This window comes from Physeter macrocephalus, chromosome 20, assembly GCF_002837175.3.
Source record: "Physeter macrocephalus isolate SW-GA chromosome 20, ASM283717v5, whole genome shotgun sequence".
Classification (NCBI taxonomy): Eukaryota; Metazoa; Chordata; class Mammalia; order Artiodactyla; family Physeteridae; genus Physeter; species Physeter macrocephalus.
Genome location: NC_041233.1, coordinates 1,321,466 through 1,329,411, shown reverse-complemented (window position 1 = coordinate 1,329,411; position 7,946 = coordinate 1,321,466). Strand labels below are relative to the sequence as shown.

Sequence of the window (7,946 nt, the reverse complement as noted above, 5' to 3'; positions counted from 1 at the left end):
CGTTGGCATCTCTTTTAAACTGAGGACAGGTGGGGGTGTGGGCTGTTCTGGGGACACAGCTCAGCTTTCTGCAAGGTGGCAGCCAGTTACATAGCCCGGACTCCCCGGGGAGCTGCTCTCCCGTCTCTTGTATTCTGTCCAGCTTGCTTCAAATCATTCCTTTCGGCATTCATGTGGATTATTGATAGCATACAATACTTTTTATACATCCAAACTTGCCAGTTGCTCGCCAGAGACAACATACATTTTTCTCTCTAGAGTTTTTTGGTGAGATCCTACTTCAGTTTTCTTTAAAGACCCCATTGTAAAATCTCTAAGGGGGCATAAGGATGGTGTCATTTAATTAACTCAGACCGTTTATTGAACGATTCCAGATAAAGGACTCATTCAAAGATTTAAATGATGCAAGAATTTTTAAAATGTACTTTAAAACATAATCTTCTGGCAAGGACACCAAGATGTATCACGAAATTAAATGGGAAGACTAGAACTCTAGGCCAAAAATTTTTTTTTACTTGAGCCTAAGATCCTAATTAACAGGAAGTGTTTCTTACTCATAAAAATCCATATATCTGAGATATTGTAAGCAAGAATATTTGGCAGCTTACCCAGGCAGCATCACCTTCCACGTGGTCTGCTGGTAGAGCCTAGAATTCAAGCATGTTCTTATCTGTAGTAAGTGAACTCTTAAGTTCGATTGTGTGGTATATTGCTAGAAACAATGAAATCCCTAAATTGGGCTGAATCATTCTCAGAAGTGAAAGTACTACCGATTTTAGGTTTCATGTTTGTGTTTTAATGCAGAATTTCTCTGATTAAACACAAAAATGCATTAGGTTGGTCGGCCATCACACTACCAATCACATACACACTTTGTGATTTCAGTTCAAGCTCTCAATGATCTGCATATCTGGCCTTTTTCTTTTGTGAACTAATCTTAATGTGGGACATAGTTAAATTACCCCACATTACTTCCCCAAAATCTTAGAAATATTGTAAGAGTGTGTATGTGTCCTTATGTCCACAACAGCGCATGAGAACATGGTCACACTCTTCAGGTCGCTTTCTTGTACTGCTTTATTTTATCTTCAGAGCAATCCTGTGAGGCAGACAGGACTAGAGATATTACCATTTTGTAGGTGAAATACCTAAAATACTCAGAAGAGCTGTATTATCTCTCTGTACCCAACATGGAGTAGTCAACATGTCTCAAGTGTGTTATGTAGACGATCTGTATTCCAAATCCTCAAGTTCTAGCTAGAGCGTATAGTCCTGAAGATAGAAGAACTTTTTAAAAAAAACTCTCCAAAAAGGAAATATGAGTATAAATAAGTTATTTAACACGCATATGTATATAGTGCTTACTCTCTACCAGAAACTGCTCCAAGAGCTTTATGAAAAGTCACTTATTTTATCTCCATAACAACGCTGTGAGTTAAGTGCTGTTTTTAAATCCCCATTTTACAGGCGAGGAGTCTGAGGCACTGATGGGTTAAGTCACTTGCCAAGCGTCGTCAATTACAGCTAGTAACGGATGCAGCCAGAGTTTGAAGTGGGCAGTCTGGCTCAGGGTCCGTGCTTCATCCATGCTGTTGTCTCCCTTCATTCCCACAGAACCAGGTAAAGAGTGACGTGAGGTCTGTAGTAACAGTGTTCCTGGCAGTAATGACAAGACTCATGCTTCCCATTGCCGGATAAATCGGTAGAAACCAGCAGGATCAGGAACTGCTAGTAAGAAAAAACAATATATAGCTAAAAGAAACCTCAGAATATTCACTTATTTTGAAGCACAATGATAAATCTCTGCAGTGTGTTTAAGGTGGGGGACGGGGGGAACAGCTGAAATTTCTTAGACTGACAGGCTCAGAAAATCTGACTGTAATTTAGCAATATAGACTAGCCAAAAGAGAGAAAATTAGGATAAAGGAAAGTAATGAAAGACATAGTAACAGGAAACAATTTAAAGCTTTTATGTTCAAGATCCAGCTTCTAAGGGTATCCATGATTCCTAGTTTTTCATTTTATTCCTGTATTTAAAATGTCTTGGTTGTATTTAAAAAAAAAAAAAATCTGTTGCATATGTAGGCTTCTGATTTTGCTATCGCCCAGATTGATATTAAGTACCTGGATTAAAAGATTAGTCTGTACTTCAACTTGTCTTTCATTTGCATGTTTTAGAGAAGTGTCCATTATATCTATGCCCGGCCCACACCAAAAATTCATATTATTGCCACCTGCATAGTAGCCAAGTGACTCAAACTGCTTTGTGGGGAACAGAAAATCTTCACTGAGGAGCTTAAGGAATGCAAATGTTCCCTGTCAATTTCACACGTTGAAGGACACTTAAATACTCTCCTATGATTGACTGAAATTCAAAAAAAAATTTTTTTATGTTAATATGTGAGTATCTGTTACAATCAGATATCATGTTAGTGGGTGGAAATACAGTGATAAACAAAACTGATAGTCCCTGGCCTGACTTTAGAGAGGGAGGCAGATATTGATCAAATGATGCCATAAATACATACATACATGATTTCAGTCTGTAGCGCGTGCTGTACTGGCTGCGGTGGAAGAAGAAACCCAGGGATCCGAAGAAGTAGTAATTAAGCCGAGGTCTGTAGGGCAGGTGAGAGTTATCCAGTCAGAGTCAGGAGAGAACCGGGCACACTCGGGAAAATCCAGTGGGGCAGGTAAGGAATGCCACCGCGTGACATGAGCTTGGGTAACGGGCACGGCGTCGGGCACCAACAGGAGTTTGGGATGGAAGCCACTGAAGGGTGTAGAACAGGGAAAGGATGCAGCCCAATTTCCACCTTAATATTGCTGGCAACAGGGAGGCATGCCGACACATGTTCACAACGGGAACTCACTTCACCGTCAGGATAACTAGGCATCGATTACTGAACCCAGGCTGCCAGGCACTGCGGGGCACAGCTGAGTGGTGGAAGCCAGCTGCCCTGCCGAGTGGCCCCCGGGGCAGTGAACTGAGAGCAGCCTCCAACCCAGAGCCGGTGAGGACCTAATTCTGCCAAAGGCCACACGGGTGAGCTTGGGTGCAGATCCTGCCTGGCTGAGCCTCAGATAAGACCGCTCCTGACCGACCTGGAAGCAGAGGCATTCAGTAAGTGCCCAGATCCCCAGCTCACACTGGTGTGAAAGAATTGCTGATTTAAAAAGAAATCACTGGCAGCTGTAAGGAACACAGGGTGGGGGGCAGAGTTATAGGGTCATTGCAGTCGTGCAGGGGAGAGAGGTGGCTACAGCGGGCAAGGAGAGAAGGGGACAAATCCAGTGAGTGTTTCAGAGCTGGGTTTGGCTGGACTTCACCCTGGGTGGGATGGGAGAAAAGAAGAAAGGAGTAATGGAGGACCCCAGTGTCTCTGTCAAGAGCAGTTGCATAGCTGGTGTTGCCACTTACTGTGATGAAAATACTGGAGGAAGAGGAGGTTTGGGAAAGAGATAAAGAGTTCACTTTTGGGCCTCTTAAGTTTGAGGTGATTATGAGAGAACCAAGTGAAGACGTCAGACTGGCCTTTAGAGAGGGACAGACGCCTGGCGCTCAGGAGACATCGGGCCTCGACCTGCTAATGCGGGAGTTGCCTTCATTACAGTGCTTTCTGCCACGCGGGACAGAAATAGGACTCCAAGTGGCTTTAAAAATAACGAATCTTATTGGTTCACATGACAAAGTCTAAAGGTCAGGTGGGTCTCCTGTTCAGCGCGCTACCAGCAGCAACGAGGGCCAGACATTCATGACCGGTGAGGATGTGACCTTACTTTCCACTCCCTGCTCTTTAGAACACGGAAAAAGATTTCTGGAAGCACCATCAAACCTCTCCGAACTGGATTAGGGCCTGCTAATCACTGAATCAGTCCCTGACAGGGCAAGAATCCTTGGCATGTAGTTGGAATTGGAAACCTTGCAAATAGATGAGATGACCAAGGATTATCAGGAGGAGATCAGGGGTTAGGACTATGTCTTGATGTTCCTGACATTTAAAGGTCAGGAAGGAGTTACAGCCAACAAAGGAAGAAAAACAGGAGAGGGTACCATTCCAGAAGCCTAGGAGAGAAAATACTTCAAAATCGGAATGGTCAGCTGTGCTACTAAGAATTCACAAAAGATAAGGATTCAAAATTATCCATTAGATATGGTGGGGAGTGGTGGTGGGGACTGACAATCTGAGCACTAGAAGTTATGGTTGAGTAATGGACATTGAAAGAGCATTGAAACTGATTGAAAAGAGGAAAGGTAATAGGAAACAAATATGAAACTGTGAAGGTGACACACACAGCAAGGGAGGAAGGAGAGATTTTGTACTACAATGCTAAGACAACTGGCAATCGACAGGGAAAAAAATAAAATTAGACCCATAACTCCCTATGCATGAAAATCAACTCCAGGTAAATTAAAGCCTAAATGTGAAAGGCAGAAATCTAAAGCATTTAAAAGCATATCCTCATGACCTAGAAATAGGGAGAAATTTCTAAAGACACAAAAGGCCCTCAATAAAAAAAGAAAAGATTGATTAAATTCAAAAACATCCATTCCTCAAAAGAACCAAAAAAGAAAAAGTGAACAGGTTGTTAATAGAAGGACGGACTAGTAACATGTGACGGACATAGACAAACATCTGGAACCACACTGGACAGTAGAATCAGCTGTGAAGAGGGGAATGTTCTCTAGGCCTGTCCTGTCATGTGGAATGTTCTGTGAGGAGGGCAGTGTCCTCTGGTTCTGTCCTGTGGAACGTTCTGTGAGGAGCAAAATGTTCTCTAGTCCTGTCCTGTGAACATTCTGTGAGATGGGGAATGTTCTCAGTTTCTGTCCTGTGGAATGTTCTGTGAGGAAGGGAATGTTGCCTAGTCCTCTCCTGTGGAATGTTCTGTGAGGAGGGGAATGTTCTCTGGTTCTCTTCTGTGGAACATTCTGTGAGGAGGGGAATGTTCTCTAGTCCTGGCCTGTCCAGTAGAACTGAGAGGAGGGGAATTGTCTCAGGTTCTGTCCTGTGGGACTTTCTGTGAGGAGGGGAATGTTCTCCAGTCCTGTCCTGTAGAAAGTTCTGTGAGGAGGGAAAGTCTCTAGTCCTGGCCTGTCTTGTAGAACATTCTGAGAGAAGGGGAATATTCTCAGGTTCTCTCCTATGGAACATTCTGTGAGGAGGAGAATGTTCTCTGGACCTGTCCTGTAGAACGTTCTGAGAGGATGGGAATGTTCTCATGTTCTGTCCTGTGGAACATTCTCTGAGGAGGGGAATGTTCTCTAGTCCTCTCCTGTCCTGTAGAACATTCTGAGAGGAGGGGTATGATCTCTAGTTCTGTCCTGTGTAACATTTTTCATGAGGGGAATGTCCTCTGGCTCTGTGTGTGGAACACTCTATGAGGAAGGGTATGTTCCCTTTTCCTGTGTCCTGTAGAACGTTCTGAGAGGAGGGGAATGTTATCTGGTTCTGTCTTGTGGAAGGTTCTGTTAGGACGGGAATGTTCTCTAATCCTGTCCTGTCCTTTCCTGTAGAATGTTCAGTGAGGAGGGAAATGTTCCATAGTCCTGTCCTGTGGAATGTTCTGTGAGGAGGGGAATGATCTCTAGTTTTGTCCTTTCCTCTAGAACGTTCTGTGAGGAGGGGACTGTTCTCGGATTTTGTCCTGTGGAACATTTTGTGAGGAGCGGAATGTTCTCTAGTCCTGTCCTGTGGAATATTCTGAGGAGTTTAATGTTCGGTAGTCCTGTCCTGTCCGGTAGAACGTTCTGAGAGGAAGGGAATGTTCTTAGGTTCTGTCCTGTGGGACGTTCTGTGAGGAGGGGAATGTTCTCTGCTTCTGTCCTGTGGAACGGTTTGTGAGGAGCGGAAGATTCTTTAGTCCTGTCCTGTCATGTAGAACGTTGTGAGAGCAGGGGAATATTCTCAGGTTGTGTCGTAAGGAACGTGTGTGAGGAGGGGAATGTTCTCTAGCCCTGTCCAGTAGCACACTGTGAGAGGAGGAGATTGTTCTCTACTTCTCTCCTGTGGAACGTTCTGTGAGGAGGGGAATGCTCTCTGCTTCTGTTCTGTGGAACGTTCTGTGAGGAAGGGAATGTCCTCTAGTCCTGTCCTGTCCTGTAGAACGTTCTGAGAAGAGGGGAATGTTCTCAGGTTCTGTCCTCTGGAACGTTCTGAGAGGAGAGAAATATTCTCTATTCCTGTCCTGTCTTACCAAACGTTCTGAGAAGAGGGAACTGTTCTAAGGTTCTGTCCCGTGGAATGTTCTGAGAGGAGGGCAATGTCCTCAGGTTCTGTCCTCTGGAATGTTCTGTGAGGAGGGGAATGTTCTCTGGTTCTGTCCTGTGGAACGTTCTGTGAGGAGCGGAATGTTCTCTATTCCTGTCCTGTCCTGTAGAACGTTTTGAGAGGAGGGGAATGTCCTCAGGTTCTGTCCTCTGTGAGGAGGGGAATGTTGTCTCGTCCTGTCCTGTGAACGTTCTGTGAGAAGGGGAATGTTCTCAGGTTCTTTCCTATGGAACGTTCTGTGAGGAGGGGAATGTTCTCTAGTCCTGTCCTGTAGAATGTTCTGTGAGGAGGTGAATGTCCTCTAGTCCTGTCCTGTGGAACACTCTGTGAAGAGGGGATGTGCTCTGGTTCTCTCCTGTGGAATGTTTTCTGAGGATGGGAATGTTCTCAGGTTCTGTCCTATGGAATGTTCTGTAGGAGGGGAGTGTTCTCTAGTCCTGTCCTGTAGAACGTTCTGAGAGGTGGGGAATGTTCTCTGGTTCTGTCCTGTGGAACGTACTGTCAGGAGGGTAATGTTCTCTAGTCCTACCCTATCCTGTGGAATGTTCTTTGAAGAGGGAAATGTTCTCTAGTCCTGTCCTGTAGAACGTTCTGAGAGGAGGGGAATGTTCTCTGGTTCTCTCCTGTGGAACGTTCTGTGAAGGGGGTGAATGTTTTCTAGTCCTGTCCTGTGAATATTCTGTGAGGAGGGGTATGTTCTCTGGTTCTGTCCTGTGCAGTATTCTGTGAGGAGGGGAATGTTCACTAGTCCTGTGTGTGTAACATTCTATGAGGAAGGGAATGTTCTCTATTCCTGTCCTGTCCTGTAGAATGTTCTGGGAGGAGGGGAATGTTCTCTAGTCCTTTCTTGTCCTGTAGCATGTTCTGACAGGAGGTGAATATCCTCTAGTGCTCTGTGTAGAACATTCTGTGAGGAGGAGAGTGTTCTCTAGTCCTGTCCTCTGCTATGGAACGTTCTGTGAGAGACGAATGTTCTCTAGTCCTGTCCTGTCCTGTGGACCATCTGTGAGTAGGGGAATGTTCTCTAGTCCTGTCCTGTGGAATAGACGGTGAGGAGGCAATGTCCTCTAGTTCTGTCCTGTGGAACGCTCTCTGAGGAGGGAATGTTCTCTAGTCCTTTTCTGTCCTGTAGAACGTTCTGAGAGGATTGGAATGTCCTCTAGTGCTGTGTGTGGAACATTCTATGAGGCGGAGAGTGTTCTCTAGTCTTGTCCTGTCCTATGGAACGTTCTGTTGGAGACTAATGTTCTCTAGTCCTGTCCCATCCTGTGGAACACCTGTGAGAAGGGAATGTTCTCTATTCCTGTCCTGTGGAGTGGACGGTAAAGAGGAGAATGTCCTGTAGTCCTGTCCTGTGGAACGTTCTATGAGGATGGGAATGTTCTCTGGTGTTGTCCTGTGGAATGTCCTGTGAGGAGGGGACTGTTCTCTAGTCCTGTCCTATCCTGTGGAATGTTCTTTTAGGATGGGAATGTTCTCTTGTTCTGTCCTGTGGAACGTTCTCTGAGGAGGGGAATGACCTCTAGACCTGTGAGTGGAACATTCTTTGTGGAGGGGAATGTTCTCTGCTCTGTCCTGTGGAACTTTCTGTGAGGAGGGGAATGTTCTCTAGTTCTGTCCTGTGGAACATTCTGTGATTGGGTGAATGCTCTCTCGTCCTGTCCTGTCCTATGG

The 7,946-nt window shown here is 45.1% G+C and overlaps 1 long non-coding RNA gene across 6 annotated transcripts in view; it reads right to left on the bottom strand.

The window, feature by feature from the left end:
- Positions 1-689: 689 nt before the first annotated feature.
- Positions 690-7,946, bottom strand: part of LOC102974334 (uncharacterized) — a 41,702-nt gene continuing 34,445 nt past the window's right edge. For 4 of the 6 annotated variants that reach the window (XR_003677677.1, XR_003677676.1, XR_003677675.1 and 1 more), the window contains 2 exons: positions 2,533-2,618; positions 690-1,725 (listed from right to left, as the gene is read on the bottom strand). This is a non-coding gene — a long non-coding RNA (uncharacterized lncRNA). Of the gene's footprint in view, positions 1,726-2,532; positions 3,106-7,946 lie in introns of all 6 variants that reach the window. The other 2 variants (XR_003677674.1, XR_008616252.1) reach the window with 2 other exon arrangements.